Source organism: Schistocerca serialis, chromosome 9 (assembly GCF_023864345.2).
Source record: "Schistocerca serialis cubense isolate TAMUIC-IGC-003099 chromosome 9, iqSchSeri2.2, whole genome shotgun sequence".
NCBI lineage: Eukaryota > Metazoa > Arthropoda > Insecta > Orthoptera > Acrididae > Schistocerca > Schistocerca serialis.
The window spans coordinates 390,467,341-390,489,581 of NC_064646.1; positions in this window are offsets into that span (position 1 = coordinate 390,467,341).

A 22,241-nucleotide genomic window follows, 5' to 3' on the forward strand; every position below is an offset into this window, starting at 1 on the left:
GCGGCAGCGAAATTTTCATCAAAGAGGACACTCCCTGTCCACAACAGTTATATGACGTCCAAAAGGGCGTGATCAGTGGCTTTTGAGCCAAGGGTGCAAGCATTTTCGAAACGGCTAAGCTTGTAAACTGTTCGCGTCCCGCCGTGCTTAAAGTACACTACTGGCCATTAAAATTGCTGCACCAAGAACAAATGCAGATGATAAACGGTTATTCATTGGACAAACATATTATACTAGAACTGACATGTGATTACATTTTCACGCAATTTGGGTGCATAGATCCTGAAAAATCAGTACCCAGAACAACCACCTATGGCCGTATTAACGGCCTTGATACGCCTGGGCATTGGGTCAAACAGAGCTTGGATGGCGTGTACAGGTACAGCTACCCATGCAGCTTCAACATGATACCACAGTTCATCAAGAGTAGTGACTGGCGTATTGTGACGAGCCAGTTGCTCGGCCACCACTGACCAGACGTTTTCAATTGGTGAGAGATCTGGAGAATGTGCTGGCCAGGGCAGCACTCGAACATTTTCTGTACATGACCTGCAACATGCGGTCGTGCATTATCCTGCTGAAATGTAGGGTTTCGCAGGATCGAATGAAGGGTAGAGACACGGGTCGTAACACATCTGAAATGTAATGTCCACTGTTCAAAGTGGCGTCAATGCGAACAAGAGGTGACCGAGACATGTAACCGATGGCACACCATATCATCACGCCGGGTGATATGACAGTATGGCGATGACGAATGCACGCTTCCACGCGTTCACAATGATGTCGCCAAACACGGATGTGACCATCATGATGCTGTAAACAGAACCTGGATTCATCCGTAAACATGACGTTTTGCCATTCGTGCACCCAGGTTCGTCGTTGAGTACACCATCGCAGGCGCTCCTGTCTGTCATGCAGCGTCAAGGGTAACGGCAGCCATGATGTCCGAGCTGATACTCCATGGTGCTGCCAACGTCGTGGAACTGTTCGTGCAGATGGATGTTGTCTTGCAAACGTCCCCATTTGTTGACTCAGGGATCGAGACGTGGCTGCACGATCCGTTACAGCCATGCGGATAAGATGCTTGTCATCTCAACTGCTAGTAATACGAGGCCGTTGGGATGCAGCACGGCGTTCCGTATTATCCTCCTGAACCCACCGATTCCATATTCTGCTAACAGTCATTGGATCTCGACCAACGCGAGCAGCAATGTCGTGATAGGATAAACCGCAATCGCGATAGGCTACAATCCGACCTTTATCAAAGTCGGAAACGTGATGGTACGCATTTCTCCTCCTTACAGGAGGCACCAAAACAACGTTTCACCAGGCAACGCCAGTCAACTGCTGTTTGTGTATGAGAAATCGGTTGGAAACTTTCCTCATGTCAGCACGTTGTAGGTGTCGACACCGGCGCCAACCATGTGTGAATGCTCGGAAAAGCTAATCATTTGCATATCACAGCATCTTCTTCATGTCGGTTAAATTTCGCGTCTGTAGCACGTCATCTTCGTGGTGTAGCAATTTTAATGGCCAGTAATGTTGAGAGATCGTTATTTAGTTTGTGTTTATGGAACTGTCATCAATGTAGGACAGCTAGGCTATACCTACATTCTAAAATTTCTGTAACCAGTGTTACCAAAGCTGAGTAATGTATTTTACTACTCTCTATTTAGTGTTACTTTCATTTTGTGTGTGCTGCCTTAAACCCAACGACCTGTCCTACCTGGACGCCTGTATTAGTCCTTTTCAGCGGCAGCGAAATTTTCATCAAACTGGACACTCTCAGTCCACAAGAGTTATATGACGTCCAAAAGGGCGTGATCAGTGGCTTTTGAGCCAAGCTAGGTTTGTAAACTGTTCGCGTCCCTCCGTGCGTCAAGTATACCGTGCATGGCAAAAAGGGGCTATACAAAAATGGCACCTAGGTTTCTGTTGTGTACCACGGGCCATAGATGACAGATGAATGTCGGCTGCCGAGATGTATATGGAAGAATACACGTTAACCTGTTGAGTAATTGAACGCCAGATGAACCAAGTGTCTACCAACAGCATCCCTTCAATGTCTGTTCTGAATATGGGCCACCGCAGCAGTTGCCTGGTCCAAGCACTAGTGCTGACTACTGCTCATCTTGGAATCTGTACGTCAGTACCTCAACTGGACGTCCAGTAATTGGCGACATCTGACATTTTCAGATGAATCACGCTCTACCGTCCATCAGACGAATGGCCGATGGCTCTGTAAGAATAGTCGGAAAGGTCCAGGCTGGAAGATGAAGCGTTATGGTCTGGGGAATATTTCGTGTCATTCCCTTTTTGGTGATCTCGTTATTCTGGAAGGCGCAGTAGATGAGCACAAGTACGCGTCTTTGCAAGGGACTATTTCCACCTCTACCTGCAGTTTATTTTCTCTTGGCACGATGGCATATACCAGCAGCAGCACAATGCAACGCGTCACTCCCCGAATTTACACCCAGTCGAGAATACGTGGCGCCGTCTCTATCTGACTGTTCACACCATGGGTCCCCACCCCAGAACCATAGTGCAGCTAGAGTCTGAATGGTTCCATGTCCCTATCAGTACCTTCCAAAACCTGAATGACTATGTCCCTGCATGTCGGTGCTGGTGATAAGTGAAGCTTTTACCTGGGTGATCACATTAATGTGACTGGATCGTGTAGAAGATTAAGTGATGTGAGGGTGGTCGACGTGGAAACGTGAGAAAGTGGCAGAATGGTGGTGTCGTAAATCGACGCCCTCACGACCACTCCGCGAATGAAGTTGCCCGTTTTATTGATGTACCAGTGTGAATTGTCAAATGTGCCTAAGAGCAGCGGTGCACCACCCACAGCCTTGTAAAACGGCGTAAGACCGGTGGCTGTTGAGAGATCGAGACCCACAGGGACCAGAGAGAACTGCCACGACAGGATACTCTCAGTCGATTCCAAATATGGCACAGGTTCCCGCTGACAGTGAATCCAAATTACATCTCAACCATCAACCAGATTATGAGAGAAAATTGTGCAAGGAACTGCATACAATGGATGTTTTGATTTGGGTACTTAGCAAAAGGCCATTGCTCACAGCAACTCATAAAGCTGCATATCTTCAATGGGCCAAAGAGTACTGTGTCATATGGACTGATAAACAAGTAGTAGGGTGCAATTACATTTCATAACAGCACTCCTTGGTGGTCATCTGCGATACCCATACAGCATAACGGTACGTCCACGATAATCTACGCCCCATTTTGTTGCCCTTTAAGGGAAGCCATCCTGTGCTTACATTTCAGCAAGATAACGCTCGCCCGCATATAGCGAGAGTTTCTACTACTTGTTTTCGTTTTCGTGCTTCCCGAACCCCATCTTGGCCAGCAAGGTTGCCGCATCTCTCCACAACAGACAGCCTTTGGGGCATTACATGCAGGGTCGTGTAACCAGCTCGGGATTTTGATGATCTGACGCGCACTATTGGAACGACATCTCTCAGGAGGCCTTGCAATGACTCTTTCCGTCAACGCCAAGCTGAATAACTTCTTGATTAAGGGCGTGAGGTTGGCCAAGGCGTTAAGGACTTGCTGAATTTGTGAAGCTCTTTCTCTTGAATAAATTATCTATTTTTTTAATTGTAATTATTTGTATGTCCTTAAATGTGTATCACACGTATCAATTTCCGTCCCGTTTGGATAATTTTTTTCGTTGTGTGCCTTTTTTTCCTCTTAGAGTGTATATAATGACTTCTATCTTTCTAAAGGCATCAGCCTCTCTAGTTGAGTATTCAGCACGTTTCGCTTTCTTCTGCAAGAACTGTGCTGAATTCCAGCTACTACTAGAGACTTTTGCTTGTGGAAAACCTGGAACGCGATCCAAGCAGCCTCAGGATGCCAAATGAGGAGGTCGCGAAAGACAGCGGTGTGCTGTGCCCATGTCCATCCATATCGTAACCAAATGGCACTGTATGGTTGATGAAGAGACAGCTGCCGGCCGGCTACTCATCGTAGAGTTCGGTCAATCTTTTGACGGCACTACGCACTGTAGTGCCTACAGTGAACGCAAACATGGATTTGTGGTTGGATCTGCCATCTGTTCACGAGGCAGTGGTGAAATGTTCTGCTCCAGGCACTAAACGAGTGTCCGAGAGTTTTCCACTGAAGGCTTCCGTTCTGGAGTGAGACTCTGCAACGTTTGCAAAGTAGCTTTCTACATATTTATCGATCAGGTCAGTGGGACCACGCGATCCTAAACAAATTGTCCAGGGCACGAGTCACTACTTAGTTTATAGAACGCTGATCAAAAGAATTTATTAACATAAGAATTAAAGAATTAATAAATGCTAGGAAATAATTCGACAGTATAGGTATGAATAAAACATTGCCGGTAAATGTTCTCTAGTATTGCGTGGCCTTCTGTAAAGGAAATAAGGAGTGTGCCACTGGAAGACTTTTCCAGTGGGATTTTAATACTTAGAGTTTACCAAACCCTTCTCTTTGTTCTTCTGGAAGCCTGTTGAAAATGAATCCTGCTGAATAATTCATGCATTTCAGAATGAGATTTTCACTCTGCAGCGGAGTGTGCGCTGATATGAAACTTCCTGGCAGATTAAAACTGTGTGCCGGACCGAGACTCGAACTCGGGACCTTTGCCTTTCGCGAGCAAGTGCTCTACCAACTTTTTTTTCTTTTTTACTTTGGTTATTTTTTATTTTTTTATATTTTCCCTACCACTTTTTTTGGGCATGTTCTCTACCAACTTTTTTTTCTTTTTTGCTTTTTTTATAAGTGCTCTACTAATTTTTTTAAGAAAACAAATAAAAACCTCTTGGGTATGAAAATAAAAGACAACGTTCTTCATAAAATAACACAATATCCTTTTGAAACGTAAAACATAAAAGGTAGCTATATTTCCGCAACGGCCTTCTTTTGTATTTGTGTGTTTGTTGTTAACATAAATGAGTGTACAGTCTCACCATGAGCAGCATTTTTTTTTTTTTTTTTTTTGGAGCAGAACAGAAAGAAAACAAATAGGCTGCAGATAGAGAGCTATGTGTGAAAAGGATAAACATGTGTAAAGAGAAAAAAAAAAACTTAGAAGAGGAGGAGAAAAGAGAAGTGAAATAAAATAGGAATACTTTCCGCGCTATGCTCCACTTTGGCGCGCCAGCAGAACAAAATGCGTTCTATTATTGACCATTGAAGGGGAACGTGGGATCGTCCAGTCTTGGCTGGCACGTATCGTTGAGATTCCAGCTTTGAGGCGGGTTGGTGAAAATGCTCTGTAAATAGTTCGCGAAAGTGGCCCGATAGTGTCGATGCCGGCGAAGGGTGTGGTAATGTACTTGGAGGCGTGTCCAAAAGTCCGCCGGATCGACGATGTCGTCCCGGAAGAGGTAGTTGACAGCCATGCCACTGATCCATGTGATGGCGTGCCACTTAGCCGATGGAAAGTAGGTCGTGTCGGGATATATCATCATAGTGGGAGAAACGTGATGTGGTGGTACTCGGAGGTAGAAAGCCACAATCTTCTGTACGAGGGTCCAGACAGCTGCTGCTGCCCCACACTCAAAACGATGTAAATCTGTATCTTCGTCATTGCACTTGAGGCACAGGGGTGAGTCAACCAGTGCGATGCGATGCAGTTTCTGTCTTGTAGTATAGTTGCCGTTGACGAGAAGGTACCACATAGAGGTGGTGTCAGTGGTGTGATATGGTTGGTGGATCGTTTTCCAAACTGTAGGCCATGAAACCTGGGGGTGACGTGTTTCGACGGGGTTGCGGGGTGGAGACTTTCGGAGAAGGCGGTAGATGTCGCGGGTGGTCGTCTTCCTGGTCCTGGGGAGCTCGGTGCATATGTAGCTGTACTCCAAAAAGAAACGGCCGATATGTGACATCGGAGGTGGGATGTGTGCCAAAGACGTCGGTGGGCGTCTCGAAACAGGTGCGAGCTCGGTGGTCAACATTCCAGTAAAACTAGAATTTTGGCTTTTCCATAACCGGAGCATAGTATTGGTGTAAAGTGCCATAGTCCTGGCTCTCACATTAACCAGATCGAGGCCACCATACCGCTTCGGTAAGGTGAGAGCTTCATACTGGACTTTGAAGATGTGTCCAGAACAAATGAAATAGCCGAATGCCGCCTGTAACCTGGCTGCGATTGTCGCAGTGATGGTCAGAATCTGCGCTATATGGGGTATCCGAGCTGCCAGATGGGTATTGACGAAGGTGACTCTCTGGCACATATTCAGCGGGCGTAGTATGTGATTTTGTATGTTGGCCCGGATGCGTTCGCCCGAAAATTGATCGCCGAGGTGCGGCGAACGTCTCGCGTGTACACCAATCCGAGACAACGAATGGTGTCCACCAGTTGAAATGGAACTACGCTGTCTGCGGGAAGGCCGCGGCCGATCTTCATGGCACATGATTTTGCCACGTTCATAGCGCTCCCTGCCCCTGCACTGTAACGGGTAATCCACTGCATCGCAGCTTGTACGTCAGCCGCTGAACGTACGACGAGGGCCAAGTCGTCCGCGTAAGCTCGGCAGCGGAACATATGATCCCGGAGTGGAATACCTGTCAAACGTCGCCGTAATCCGCAAATGAGTGGTTCCATCGCAATGGCATAAAGCACCGTCGACAAAGGGCAACCCTGCCGTACTGAGCGTTCAATCCGTATAGGTTCTGTAAATCTGCCGTTGACGAGAAGTCTGGACGTTGCTCCACGAAGGAGCCGCATAATCACTTGCGTGAACGTCGGGGGAATTGCCATTCGGTCCATCACTGCGTTGAGGAATGCATGATTGACGCGGTCAAACGCTTGTTTGAAGTCGATGGAGATTAAAGCGCCTGGCAGTCGCGAGTGTGTTGCCACAGCGATCACATCTCGATATTCACTGAGGGCCGTCTGTATATTACGATCGCCGCCTAAGGATGTTTGTTCGTGGGAAACAATGTCCCGTAAGACAAGTTTGAGTCGCAGTGCTAGAAGGCGTGTGGAAATCTTGAAGTCCGAATTGAGTAACGTGATCGGCCGATAACTGTCGAGTCGTGTTCCTCCTGCGGGTTTCGGGACTGGTACAAGTAAGCCTTCCATGAACATTGGTGGCGGGTTCGCCGCGCCGGACAAAAGTTCCCAGTACATGTCCCTCCATCGTGGCATCATCAAATCTTGGAAGGTTCTGTAAAATTCGAGAGGTAAACCATCCGGGCCGGGAGATCGATTGAGAGACCCACAGCGCCTTGGACGTCGTCGGTGGTCACTTCAGCAGTCAGGAGGGCTGCAGCTGCTGCGTTTTGAGTACCAAGTGTCTCATGGGCAACCTCAGCAATGGCCTCTGCACCGGCAGGTACTTCTTGATAGAAAAGTCTATAGTGCGTTGTGAATGCATCCGCAATGGTAGCTTGCGAAGTCAGCCGTCGTCCATCAGGTAAGTCTAAAGTTGTCATTAAAGCCTGTCGCCGTCGACGAACATTTTGAACAATATGATGCATAGAAGGTTCTTCACCATTAATCCTGTCTTGGCTGCGGGCTCGTACAATGGCTCCCTCTAGACGGCATCTGGTCAAGGATAAAATCTTTGCCTTGATGCGTTGAGCTTCTTTGAGGCGATCCGGGGATGGAGAATGATCCATGAGTTCACGTAGAGCGCTATAGTAGAAATCAGTTGTATGGTGATTCCACCTGGCTTTGGCTCTGCCATAGTGTGTCAACGTGCGTCGGATGGCCGGGTTGGCGCACAGCAACCACCACTGCAGTATGGTCTCGTAACGCATAGTGCGTTCAACGCAGGTGTGCCACGTGTCGGTGACCTGTTGTCGACATTCAGGGTCCCGCAGTAGCGCGACATTGAGTTTCCAAGGTCCTGCACTGCGCCATATAGATTGTCGACGTAGGTTCATGGTACAGATATAGATGTAATGATCCGAAAAGGCAGACGGCCAACGTTCCGCGTCGAGGAGAACTGATTTTAGAGCGTTAGAGATGTATATTCTATCTAGTTGGCTGGCGGAGTGGCTCGTGATGTGTGTATACTCCGGGCGGTCGCCGTGTAGCACTCGCCAAGTGTCGAGGAGACGAAGGCGGCGGACGAGGAAGCGAAGTTCGGGACATGTGGTGAAATGGGGGTACTGGTCTGTGCGCTCGAGAACACAGTTGAAATCTCCACCTACGGTGAGATGATCGTATCGACCGAGGAATAAAGGCGTGATATCTTCTGCGTAGAACTGGGAGCGATCCCTCCGTTTATCAGTGCCCAATGGGGCGTAGAGATTTATGATTTTGAGTCCTTCAACTGTTATGGCCACCCCTCGCGCTGTTGGGAGGTATGCGACATCGGAAACTGCGATTCCTTCTTGGAGGAGGATGGCTGCGCCTGTGTGTTCCAAAGCCGCAGGGGCGGCGTACGTCTCATATCCATAACACCCAGTCCAAGTCGCTGTCCTCAGTTCTTGTAACAGGGCGATGTCGATGTCCGCTGCTCTTAGCGTGTCACGGAGCAGTTGAAGTTTAGCGTGGGAGCCGATATTATTAGTATTGATAGTAGCTATTCGGTACGCCTGATGGGAGATCCGTGCTGCTGATAGGTTCGTACCTGTTGAAGATTGTTGTGGTGGATGCTGGAAGTCCATAGAAGTCACAGTATTCGACGTAGAAACTACCCCTATTTTAGTTTTGGTCTAACGGAGAAACAGATCTCATTTCCGCATCAGATGGAGGTGGGAAATCCGTGTCATCCGCCCATGAAAGGTGTCCGACAGGTTTGACATCGGCGAGAGGTGGCAGCTCTGGCCGAGTCGGCTGAATGGCGTCGGTGACAACAGGCGTGCTATTTTCCATGGCTTCTGGGCGCGGGGCTTGCGCACGATCTCTGTTGGACGGTTCACCGTCTTGTGGATGACGCGTCTCCGTGGCAGAGGAGAAAGTGTTATCGTGTTCTCCGTCGGAGGGATGTGGCATCTCTTCGTCCTGCGGATGGGGCTCAATGGTCGAGTCTGATGTCTTGCGGCGTTTTTTTCGTCGTTTGGGCGACTTCTGCTTTCGGCAATGAGTTTCGGTGTCTGAGGAAGGAAGAGATTCACGTCGTTCCGGTACAAAAGCCGTGGGTGCTATGATGCGGTCTTCATTCTCCAGAAAACTCTCATTGGTATCCTTGTGATCTTCTAGCGTGGGTGTGTCCGGCTGTTGGACATGTTCACGGGCGGCATCGCCGGTGTCAAGGTGCTGGGACGCCTCCGGGTGTATCGGACCAGAGCGACGCTCATGAACGGCGCCTTGTGAGGGCTGGACGTGTAGTGTCGCCGCATAGGTGACTGGAAGGGTCGTCGTGGTTCTGTCGGTGTTCGTAACGTCGGGCCTTAGTTGTGTGATGCGGCGTTGCAGGCATTCATTACGGACGTGGCTTTCTTTGCCACAACCGAAACATGTTCGAGGTTGTCCGTCGTAAATGCCCACCGCACGGCAGCCGCCGATAGAAATGTACGATGGAACGTGCCGTTTGAGATCGATTCGGACTTGTCTCACACCATTAAGCACCGGATACGTCGTAAACTGTGCCCATGTCTCGGCTACGTGGCTATGGACTTTTCCGAACGGGCTTAGCGCCGCGATGACTTCATCTTCATTCACCTCGAAAGGCAGTTCGAATACACGGATCGCCCGAAGGCCAAGTCCTGCATGGTCGACATCCACAGGCCCGATGTTTCCGTCGGAGTGCCGAAATTATAGTCCATGTCGCGTCCTTTGAATAATCTCATTGCAGGCAGCGTCGGAAGTCATCTTAACATAAACGACGCTGCTAATGATCGATAGGTGTATGCCGATGAGTTCGTCACGCGGGATCTTCACGTCTTCGCGCAGGAAGCGTTCGACGGCCAGTGCTTTGGGTCGTGCGTATTCGTTTGAGAAGGTGAACTTAAGAGTGTTCTTCCTGTAAGAGTTGGCCATTACAGCTTGTTCGACTGAGAAGCGCTGTGACGAGGAAGTAAACAAAACACTCCGCGCGCGCAGCGGCGTGGACGGCCGAGCGCGGTGCGCACTGCTGCCCTGCCGAACGCAGACTGGCGACTGAGCTACCAAAGCACGACTCACGCCCCGTCCTCACAGCTTTACTTCTGCCAGTACCTCGTCTCCTACCTTCCAAAACTTAACAGAAGCTCTCCTGCAGAAGTAAAGCTGTGAGGACGGGGTGTGAGTCGTGCTTGGGTAGCTCAGTCGGTAGAGCACTTGCCCGCGAAAGGCAAAGGTCCCGTGTTAGAGTCTCGGTCCGGCACACAGTTTTAATCTGCCAGGAAGTTTCATATCAGCGCACACTCCGCTGCAGAGTGAAAATCTCATTCTGGAAATGAGCCATGTCTCCGCAATATCCTTTCTTTCAGGAGTGCTAGTTCTTCCAGGTTCGCAGGAGAGGTTCTGTTAAGTTTGGAAGGTAGGAGACGAGGTACTGGCAGAAGTAAAGCTGTGAGGACGGGGCGTGAGTCGTGCTTGGGTAGCTCAGTCGGCAGTCTGCCGCCGGCAGTGCTGCGAGGCGGTCACTCGCCGGAGCTCTGCGGGCGAGGCGCGCACGGTGTGTTTGTGTTTACTTCGACCGCTGTAAGTGCCGTTTTCCTTCTAGACCACCATGGCGCACAACTATCGGAAGAAGACATTACGTTTCAACTTTTGTTCCGACTTCGCCCGACCCAAGGCCCTGGAGGTAGAACGATTTACACGCGATGACGTTAAAATACCACCAACGGATCTAATTGGTATCCACTTGTCCATAGTTAGCAGTACCGTCTACGTCAAAATGATCAACGATGCGGCGTGCGACAAGGTGCTTCAAGAGGCCAAACGTGGACTGCGCTTCTGTCATTCCGACGGCAACGTCGGACCCGTTACCGTCGATCACGCAGGTCTCGGCACACGGACAATAAGGATCTTCGAACTGCCGCTCGAACTACCTGCTGACGTCGTCATCGAGGCGCTCCGTCCCTATGGCACCGTTCTGGAACATGTTGCCGAACGATGCGTCCAATTTCAGACCTATCCAGTTTTAAACGGTGTTAGACAGGTCCGCATCGAGTTGCAGAAACACGTGCCTTCCTATCTACGTATCGGAGGCTGCCGTGCCATTATAATGTACGACGGCCAACCTCGGACCTGTTCCGGTTGCGGGAAAGAAGGTCACCTACGGTCTGAATGAATTCAACGACATGTCGCGCAGCTCCCGTTGTCAGAAGTGTCCGTCACACCCACGATGACAGCCCTACCGGTCACTTACGCAGCGGCTCTTGCCACGTCTACAGTTTCGTCCAGTCCGTCGCCCGGTCCTTTCGATCGGCACGTACCACCGTCCTAGTCACCAACGGACGGTGCAGACGTCCCACCTGACAACCTTGCCGCCGAACAGGCTCCTGCACTGGACGCTGAGGAGACCAGTACATCTTCACAACACCTGTTTGACAATTTCATTGTACCCACCGACGCCTTAGAACCAGGTCGACGCTCCTCCTTGCCGTCGTCCGACACTGAGGAACACTTGCGCAAACAACGCTCGCCACGTAGGCGCAAACGCCGTCGCCGTTCACCCACGGGCTCTAAGAGCGTTGCCACCCGCGACGACGAAGACGACACCCAAGCAGCCGACATTTCCACGCAGAGGTCGGCGGACAACTTTCACGATAAACAAGACATTTCGCAGGACGGGACCACTATGGAGGTCGCCACGCACAATGTAACGATCGGTGCGCCGGTTGAGACGCCTGTCTCCCCGCCGACAACTCCAGATCTCTCTCACCACGACGCAATTCCCATGGACATTGGACAGACCCACGGCACAGGAGCATGGGCCGACGACATTGAGGAAGGTTCGCCCCTCCTCCGGATGAGTTGCCTCCGCCGGACGAGGCTGCCTGTTAACATCAAAAGCGAGGCATTGCAGCTGATGGGACGGGACTTCCTGTCGGTGCCCTCCTCTTACTTCCCTTGGTGATGGTAGATGCGCGTCCACCACCACTGAAACTAACGTACCGGTTTGCCACACTGAACATCAACATGATCGGCACTGCACCCAAGCTGCAACTTCTATGTGACATGCTTCGGGCCTCTGACGTCGACGTCGCCCTGCTTCAGGAAGTACGCGTTGCCACACTACCACCAGTCTACGGCTACGACTCATACACGTCCCCATGTGATCAATCAGGGCGTGGAGTGGCTTTCTCCATACGGGAAGGAATCCCACTCACGGACACGACAATCCTTCCCTGTGGAAGAGGCATGGCTGTTACCATCTTCGACACGCGCGTCATCAATATCTACGCTCCGTCTGGCTCCACGAACCGTCGGCAGCGGTCCACTTTCTTCGGACATGACGTGGCGCCCCTGTTTTCTGGACGCTATGATCGCCTTATCATGGGAGGCGATTCCAACTGTGTCCTCCATCCGCAGGACCAAGTGCCTGGTTTTTCGCCATGCTCGGCGTTGCTCACCTTAATCGAAGATTTTCATCTAGTGGACGTTTGGGAGAAAATTCATGGCAATACCCCCGGGTTTACCCATTATACAGCATATTCTGCGAGCAGACTGGACCGGTTTTATGTCTCTGCTCACCTCGGCAATGAAGTCACTCAAGCTGAACGATGACCTCTTGCATTTTCGGACCATTGCGCCGTCATTTGCTCCCTGGCTCTGCCACCTCAGTCAGTGTGGCACAGCAGAGGTTACTGGAAGCTTAATACCTCCCTCCTTAATGATCCACATTGCCGACAATGTATTGCCACTACATGGGCGTCTTGCGAAAGACGCCTTCCGCAGTACACATCCACGTTCCGTTGGTGGCTCAAATGCGCCAAACCTGCGATCAGAAAGGCCTTCATACAATGTGGCAAGGAAGCAGCAGCATGGCATCGAGACACCACAAATTTTCACTACGCCGCCCTCCGTGAGCTCGATGCGCTCCCTCCATCACCTGACACCCACAGGGAACGACAACGTACTAAAGCTCGTCTCCTCTCTCTTCAACGTGCACGACTGCATGGTGTCGTGGTGCGTTCCCGACGACAAGACCTCCTCCACGACGAAACCCCATCCACAATCCATGCCGCATCCGATCATAGTCGTCGACGTCGGCTTTTCGTCCCCAACATCACGACCTCCGATGGTGTTCACCACACAACACAGGCGGCAGTCGTGTCTGCCTTTGCTGAACATTATCGCCAATTTTATGATGATGAACCGATGGCGACGCCCATTCCTGATGATCTCCGTCCTTCCCCTGATCGGACCCTCACCGTAGCGGAGTCAACGTCCATGATGTCTGCAATCACCGCAGAAGAGGTGGTAGATGCGATCAACAAAGGGGCCAAGAACAAATCACCCGGACCAGACGGTCTCCCAGTGGAGTTTTACCGGGCGTTCACCACGTTAATGCTTCCTCGCTGGATGGAAATGATTCAGGAACTCTTTACTCCGTCCTTCCCAATTCCACCTGAATTCGTCACTGGCATTCTTCTACCTGTGCCTAAACCGAAGGGAGGGTCTCATGTCTCTGCATATCGCCCCCTTACACTACTGAATGCAGACTATAAGATCTATGCACGCCTCTTAGCAGCGCGCATACGCACCGTCTTACCTACGGTCCTTTCTCCTGAGCAGACTGCACGTGGTTGTGGGGCCACCTTACAAACAGCCCTAGGAGAATGCCGTGACCTCATTGCACTGGCGTCGGTTTGTCGCCTTCGTGCAGCACTGGTATCCGTCGATTTCACGAGTGCCTTTGATCGCGTTCGACACCCATTCCTCCTCATGGTGGCGACACGTATGGGGTTCCCATTGCTTTTTGTCGATGCCATTCGCCGGTTACTACTTCCCGCGGTCTCGATGGTACAAGTCAATGGGAGGCTTGTAGGACCGATTCCTATACGCCGCTCCGTACGTCAAGGATGCCCTATGTCTACTTTACTATATGCCATTGCACTTGAGCCCCTCATCACTGGACTTATCTCTAGACTGCAGGGCCTCACTTTGCGTGACCACACCTTTCACTGTAGGGCTTATGCGGACGATCTCCTCTTTCTCACCTGCTCCTCCACGGAACTCAATGACGCCATCCAATGGATCCACCAGTATGGACGTCTTTCTGGTAGCATTCTTAATGTCCGTAAATCGACTATGATGCACATTGGGTGCGGCCTCCCGGCTATGGTGCCGACCCCACTCCCAGTCAGGGCCCCCCTTCGTTACTTGGGTATCGAATTTACGAGCTCCACACACCGCACAGTGGCCCTGGCTTACCGGCGGTTTTTGCAGTCGATTCGGCACCATGTCCGCGGTCAAGTGCACCGTAACTTAAACCAACGTGTGTCCTATGTCAACATCTATGTCGCCCCTAAACTGGTACACGTCGCCCAGATCCTCCCAATGCCGTTACTCCTTGGCCGCCGCATCCAATCAGCCTTTGGATATTTCGTGTCAGCAGGGGCACTTTTCAAAGTCCGCTACGACACTCTAACACTGCCTCCTGCAAAAGGTGGCCTCGGACTCATCAACGTGCAGGCAAGCTCTTCTGCACTCTTTGTCCACACTCTGTTGCGGCACTGGCAGGGGCCGGCCCCGTCCTTAACACGCAGTCTCTTAGATATCCTCCGACCAGCTTCTCTCGATCCACCGATCAATGTGGCACCTATTTCTCCATTATTGTACTACGTCGCCAATTGTTTCATAGAACTCAGCTACGTTCGGGTCGATCTTCCAGTCACCCGTCCTCCCCGAACAAAAGATTATTATCGTTTATTTATGCTGTCCAACCCTTGCGACCCCATGGTGCTACAGCATCCTGACATTAACTGGCGCACGGTTTGGGGGTGTGTGCATGCACCCTTTTTACCGCCGTCTGTGTCTGCACTCTGGTATGTTTTAGTCTATGGAAAATTCCCGACTAATAGTCGACTTTATCGCATAGGACTGGCCACCTCCCCACTCTGCCCTGACTGTCAGCTCGAAGACACCGACGAGCACCGTCTTACGTGCCCCCTGAAACAAAACGTATGGCTCCTCATCCAACGAATCGTGGGCTTTTACCTCCGTGCCCCGCCAACGACGGTAACCCCGGATTTCCTGTTGTTGCCCCAGACATTTCACTACCCTCTTGCTAAGCACCATACCCTAATCTGGTTTCGAGGACAGGCTTTAGAATATCTCTTTCAGAGTGGTCCGCATACAGTCCTTGACTTCTGGTACAAAGTTGTAAACGCGCATAGCACCCTCACCCGAAAACCATCTTACCGACAAACTTTTGCCGGTTATCTCCGCAGCGTCTTCCTTGACCCCCCTCAAAGTTCGGGTGTACCATGCCTACCTGTCACATGATGCAACACCCTTATCCACGTTCTCATGCATCGACCAAAAACAAACACAAATTTTTTTTAAACAAAAAAGGAAGAGGACAGAATATGTTATATTTTGTTGTATTTAATGTTTTTCTTTTTTAATATTTTTTTTGTTTAACTAACAGTCATTTGTATATTTTTAAATGGTACCTTGAAGAACTCTTGCGTAGTGAATATATATATACTTTTAGTTTCTTCAATACAAATTTTTAAACAAAAACAAAAACAAAAAAAAGAACAAAAAAAAACAAGGAAAACAGGATATGTTCTATTTTGTTGTATTTAATGTTATTCTAATAATTTGTTTACCTAACACTCATTTGTTTATGTTTAACTCGTACCTTGAAGAACTTTTGCTTTGTGTATCTATGCATATGTACTCTCTGTTTGTTCAATAATAAAGATTTTAAAAAAAAAAGGTCAGTAGAGCACTTGCCCGCGAAAGGCAAAGGTCCCGAGTTCGAGTCTCGGTCCGGCACACAGTTTTAATCTGCCAGGAAGTTTCAATTGATGCATTTGTTTACAATGCTTAACAATATTTTATCAAACTGCTTGTCGATTTTTAAATCTACTGTTCACTGAATGAATGTTGTAGGTTCTTTCGAATGAGTCTTCCAGTTTCAGTGTGAAAGAGAGCAAAAATGGTACTTATCGTGATATCTGATGTGGAAGGACCACGATCTGCTTCTGCTCGGTCCGACTCCGAGCACACACTTTATCGATGATCGACTGGCGTTTCTTCCTTTATTTTAAATCTGAGGTTCGCCAGACAATTCGAGCCACGGCCACTTCGTCGTGTAACGAGTTCGTACACAGCTTACAGGACACCGATATGAAACATTAAAGAAGAAAAAAAACCTAATCAATTAATAAAGTAAAAGGAAAAGGGTGACAGTGTGCGAACAAATTGCACAATACAGTCAAAAGTTCTCAACTGCTGCGCGGAACTAAAGAGTTGAATAAAACGCGTGTGCCACAGGGAAACCTTTCAATTCAAGTTTGGAAACTTGGCGTTTGTCTCTCTTTTCTTTTCAGATCTGCTGGAGAACCTCTTGAATATATCGCCCGATGAACACTGCACGTATTTCTGTACATTGATTAAGGATCTGTTATCCACGTGCAAATCATTTTACACTATGGTTCTGACTGAAGGATTATTTCAGTTTCTTCTGATTAAATGAATAATGCCACCAAGAAATTCCATGATGGATTATATGTACAGTGATAGCAACACAAGTGAACAGCAGCCTACACAGTGTTCGCGAACTCACACTGCAAATAAGTCTGGCCGTCCTCTTCTGGTCTAAGAATATTATTAGTGAGTGCAAAGAGTTGCGCCTTCGAATTTCAGTGTCGAAGTTGTAATATCATTGGGCTTTCCCTCGTATGAAAGCTGTGAGTATCCTTGGAAAGTCATTCACCTAGCTGTGTATTAAGTGATCAACTTATGAGATGAGACCTATTCTTTGAAAGACATTTGTTTTATATAATTTGTGTAACTGTAAAGATGCGCCTCTAGCGCGGACGTTAATACATCGATTGCTCAGTCAAAGAAACATTTTAACAGAAGCTGAACTGAACGTTCAGCTTCGATCTAAATAAAAGATAACAGTAAAAAGTCTTTGTAGATTTTCAGATTTTATCGTACTTGTGCTTGTAATGTGAAAGCGTAAAAAGATCGTCTTTAAGCCCTAAAAGTGAGTGGTCTTGCCAGCATGCAGACAACAGTTATTAATTAATAAAACTCAAGTAATTTATGTTCGATACTGTAAACATGCAGGTTACTGTTATGAAGGTGTCGAAGGAAGGAGAAAAGTAATGACTGTTGTTTGTGACAAAAACGTGAACCAAGAAGCTAGCACAGGACAGGCTAAAATCCGATCGCACCATACAGTTAGAAAAATACTTATGTAAGTTATACTGTTTATAAATAAGCCATAATTGCTTATGAGAATTATTTGAATATATTTAGCGTTTACCAGATTTCTTATTGTATTCTTTTCCTTTATTTTTTTAATTCCATGTCATATTCTTTTTATAAATGTCAAACAGCCTTTACTACAGCAGAGAATACTGCGACATCCTGGTCGTAGACAGAGGGCCGCTCCTTGTCCTTCATACATCTCATAGCTGCCCCATTTATTAATGATTTCATTTGCAAATGCAATTTTTTTATTGTTCATTGTTAAAGGTCCCTTAGGTAATTATAAAATTCATAGTGATTACCTAAAGAAATCCGGGTTGTTCTTTTCCACATAATAAAAGCCTTTGCGTAATCAAAAACTAGCCTCCTTCTGACAACGATTAGGAGCCGACCAGAAGACGGATGTGAATCGACGTCTTCTTTCTAATTGTACTATTTTTTTTCGGGCAATATACTTAGGATTGAGGATAGACGATAAGTTTTGTCTGTTACGTCTTGTGTAAGACCTATATGCTCATAACTTCACTATAAGAATAATATGCACTTTCTAGTGTGATAAAAGAAAAAAAGTTATATATATATATATATATATAATAAGTTATATATATATATATATATATATATATATATATATATATATATATATATATAATTATCAGATTAAAATTGAAATATACACTCCTGGAAATGGAAAAAAGAACACATTGACACCGGTGTGTCAGACCCACCATACTTGCTCCGGACACTGCGAGAGGGCTGTACAAGCAATGATCACACGCACGGCACAGCGGACACACCAGGAACCGCGGTGTTGGCCGTCGAATGGCGCTAGCTGCGCAGCATTTGTGCACCGCCGCCGTCAGTGTCAGCCAGTTTGCCGTGGCATACGGAGCTCCATCGCAGTCTTTAACACTGGTAGCATGCCGCGACAGCGTGGACGTGAACCGTATGTGCAGTTGACGGACTTTGAGCGAGGGCGTATAGTGGGCATGCGGGAGGCCGGGTGGACGTACCGCCGAATTGCTCAACACGTGGGGCGTGAGGTCTCCACAGTACATCGATGTTGTCGCCAGTGGTCGGCGGAAGGTGCACGTGCCCGTCGACCTGGGACCGGACCGCAGCGACGCACGGATGCACGCCAAGACCGTAGGATCCTACGCAGTGCCGTAGGGGACCGCACCGCCACTTCCCAGCAAATTAGGGACACTGTTGCTCCTGGGGTATAGGCGAGGACCATTCGCAACCGTCTCCATGAAGCTGGGCTACGGTCCCGCACACCGTTAGGCCGTCTTCCGCTCACGCCACAACATCGTGCAGCCCGCCTCCAGTGGTGTCGCGACAGGCGTGAATGGAGGGACGAATGGAGACGTGTCGTCTTCAGCGATGAGAGTCGCTTCTGCCTTGGTGCCAATGATGGTCGTATGCGTGTTTGGCGCCGTGCAGGTGAGCGCCACAATCAGGACTGCATACGACCGAGGCACACAGGGCCAACACCCGGCATCATGGTGTGGGGAGCGATCTCCTACACTGGCCGTACACCACTGGTGATCGTCGAGGGGACACTGAACAGTGCACGGTACATCCAAACTTGCTGTTCCAACAGGACAGTGCACGTCCGCATGTATCCCGTGCCACCCAACGTGCTGTAGAAGGTGTAAGTCAACTACCCTGGCCAGCAAGATCTCCGGATCTGTCCCCCATTGAGCATGTTTGGGACTGGATGAAGCGTCGTCTCACGCGGTCTGCACGTCCAACACGAACGCTGGTCCAACTGAGGCGCCAGGTGGAAATGGCATGGCAAGCCGTTCCACAGGACTACATCCAGCATCTCTACGATCGTCTCCATGGGAGAATAGCAGCCTGCATTGCTGCGAAAGGTGGATATACACTGTACTAGTGCCGACATTGTGCATGCTCTGTTGCCTGTGTCTATGTGCCTGTGGTTCTGTCAGTGTGCTCATGTGATGTATCTGACCCCAGGAATGTGTCAATAAAGTTTCCCCTTCCTGGGACAATGAATTCACGGTGTTCTTATTTCAATTTCCAGGAGTGTATTTAACTTATTTTTTTTCTTTTATCACACTAGAAAGTGCATATTATTCTTATAGTGAAGTTATGAGCATATAGGTCTTACACAGGACGTAACAGACAAAACTTCTCGTCTATCCTCATTCGTAAGTATACTGCCGGAAAAAAATTTGTACAGTTAGAAAGAAGGCGTCGATTCTCATCCGAGCACGGCATACGCCATCTGGGGGATACCGGTACCAGATACAATGATAATGGTTTCAACGTCGTCCACCAACAGAAAGTGTAGTGGCATAGCTACCGGAGCGCATCTGTGTCTACTGGTTTAATAAGGAATGTTCATTGCCAGAAGGCTCAGTGTGGTGCAGACATGTAAAGGAAGCAGGAAGCCATATCACAGAGGCGACTCGTGCTTCCTCCAGCCAACTGAGCGAGTTTGAAAGGGGTCAAATTGTGGCATTCCGAGCGGGGGGGTTGTCCTTTTGGAGAACCGCCACACAATTTGGAAATGCAGCGTAAGTTGTGCAACGATACTAATGCCAGTGGTGCTGTCAACGTTCTCACGCCTTTAAACGAGGTTCTGGACGTCCATGCAGCACAGGAGCCCGCCAGGATCTTCATATTGTGAAGCAGTAGTGGCAGATCGTAAAGTTGGCACAGCACAGGTTAGTAGGCCTGTGAGCCCAGTCGTGTGAACACGAACTGCTGGCAACCGATTATTAGCAGTGGGACTACCCGCACGCACACCTGTAGCCCCTCTTCCAATCATTCCACAGCACTCAACGTGATCGTCACCACTGGTGCCGTCGGATGATCGCTTGGAAGATACAATGGTACTCTTCAGCAATGAATGGAGATTCTCCATGCACACAAGTGATGGTCATTCATGCATATGATGTAGACCTGATGAGAGCTCACTCGTGTAATACATTCATCCAAGACACGCTGATGCCGTCCCAGGCCTTTTGGTCTGGGTTACGATAAGCTACAACTCTCCTTCATCTTTCGTGTTTCAAGAGGGGACGCCTACCAGCCTAGGTCCGCAGTTTTGCCGTTCCAGCAACAGGAAAGTCACGTGTTCTTCCAACAAGTTTAAACTCGCCCACTCACTCCCCGTGAGACCCAACGTGCTCTGCAAGACGTGCAGAAACTTCCCTGGCCAGCATGATGTGGAGATTTGTCTCCCGTTGAGCAGGTTTGGGATATGATGGGACGAGAAGAGACTGGGGCGACTCATCAACCACCAACTCTTACATAAGTACGTGAATAGGTCCTGTAGGCGTGGCATCGCATCGTAGGGCAGTATTCGCGATCCGTACGATCGACTGGATGCCAGAGTCAATGCCTGTACTGTCTCCCATGGACACTACACCACAGACTAACATGAGTCTTTCAGAAGTAATCTGGTACCTCAGAACCGCTTGTGTTATTGATCTGTAAATGTATTTATGTCATGTACCACATATGGAGGGCTTATTTAAATAGTGGCAAAAGTTCATTTTGTTCATGTTGAGATACAGAGTCCTAAAGTTAAATGAGCGCTAAAAATCTGCAGTTGAGATACCAGAAATATTCAAGCATATGGCTTCTTGCTAGAGATAAACTTTTCTTTCTGTTTGTTTGGATCATTAATTTCAGAAGCATTATAGACAGATAGGTGGAGGTAATGGACTTGTACCACTATTGAAATAAGCCCTTCATAAGAACTGTTGAGTAACAAATCTTGAAGCAACCTAAAATTTCTAAAAGGGTACAGAATTTTTTTCCGGCACTGTATTTAAAATTATCGACTTCATTCACTTGAACACCTTGGGACGGTAAAATGTCAGTCTCACAAGAGATCCATGTCACATATCCTAAGCACTGCGTTTTCCTGCTGGTAAACGTGAATCTGTTCTCTAGAAAGCCATATGCTTATGTTACTGAATACCCTGTCAGCTAAATAACTTACATTACTTTCCGCACCTTCCACAACACTTGTGTCACTTGCAAAGAGAAATGTGTTTACGACATCGGTACCGTTTGGTGGCAGATCATTGAGAAACAGGAAGTGAGGCCATGACCGGTCGATGAAATTAAACATTTGTCCATCGAAATTTTATTTCCTTGGACTGGTTGAGTTCTTTGTCGGCCAGTGGGTCAGTATTATTTGGAAAAATCTTACGTTTCTCCGGAATACTATAATAATGAAGGTGGATTATCTAACAATTTTTACTGTGTACATTTAAGTTATTACACTGACAAAGCAACATTGGAAACAAACTACTTCTTTAAAAAGGTAGCCAAAATAACACTTGCTCAGAATATACAGGATGTCCCAGAAATGTTGGGACAAAATTCGAGGGTTTTTAGAGGGTGTCTTCAGGAAGAAATCAAAGATGCGAACCATGAACGGAGATGTCATCCAACGACGTTAAAGAGTGTCGAAGTTATAGGCACCTGAGGAAGCAAACGTGGCTTTATACACTGACGCCCTCATGTGCAATCGTCACGCAATGTTCTTTCTTATTCAGTGATCTCAATTTGTTGCTACGATCACAGGCCAGCCGGAGTGGCCGTGCGGTTCTAGGCGCTGCAGTCTGCAACCGAGCGACCGCTACGGTCGCAGGCTCGAATCCTGCCTCGGGCATGGATGTGTGTGATGTCCTTAGGTTAGTTAGGTTTAAGTAGTTCTAAGTTCTAGGCGACTGATGACCTCAGAAGTTAAGTCACATAGTGCTCAGAGCCATTTGAACCATTTGCTACGAACACCAGTGAAGAGGACGCAGCTAGATCCTGCGCAGTAAGGCCTTGCGTCCTATGAATGCGATGGTCAGTTGCCTCGGTGGATGACGATTTTGGAAATTGGTTTCCATCTACAATTAATTTTTTTCCTGATACCCTCCAAAATCTCGATTGCTTGTCGGTGCACAGAAGAAAAATAAATTGCAGATTG